Genomic DNA, 382 nt, shown 5'->3' on the forward strand with positions numbered 1-382 from the left:
TTCCTTATTAAAAACAACATTTGATTTTAGTACTACTATTTATTAAGTATCTCGACAATAAAAATTATCATTTACTAGCGGCTACACTCCCAACAGGCCTCTAGAAACAAAACACTTGATGTTGGAGGGGGAGTTGTCTCTATTCATTTCAATTTACCTATTTGTTTTTTAAACGAAGAAAAAAAGTTTGTAGTGGGGAAGTTTTTTTCTCTTGGGAGGCTTGTGATGTACTCCCCCAAATTAGTTATAAAGAATATCATGACCTATGAGAAGCTACAATGTAAAGGAAAACAATATCAGATCAGCGGTTAGCGAGATCCTTTGTTACAAGCACACAGACAGATAGACAGACATAGATCCTGTTACTTTTATTAAAGATTAC

At 33.8% G+C, this 382-nt stretch overlaps 1 protein-coding gene across 2 annotated transcripts in view; it reads right to left on the minus strand.

The window, feature by feature from the left end:
* DCP2 (decapping mRNA 2) overlaps positions 1 to 382 on the minus strand; it is a 50,350-nt gene that overhangs the window by 49,710 nt on the left and 258 nt on the right. The gene's annotated exons all lie outside the window — the stretch shown is intronic.

This window comes from Acartia tonsa, chromosome 11 (assembly GCF_053477335.1).
Source record: "Acartia tonsa isolate MP-2025a chromosome 11, ASM5347733v1, whole genome shotgun sequence".
Taxonomy (NCBI): domain Eukaryota; kingdom Metazoa; phylum Arthropoda; class Copepoda; order Calanoida; family Acartiidae; genus Acartia; species Acartia tonsa.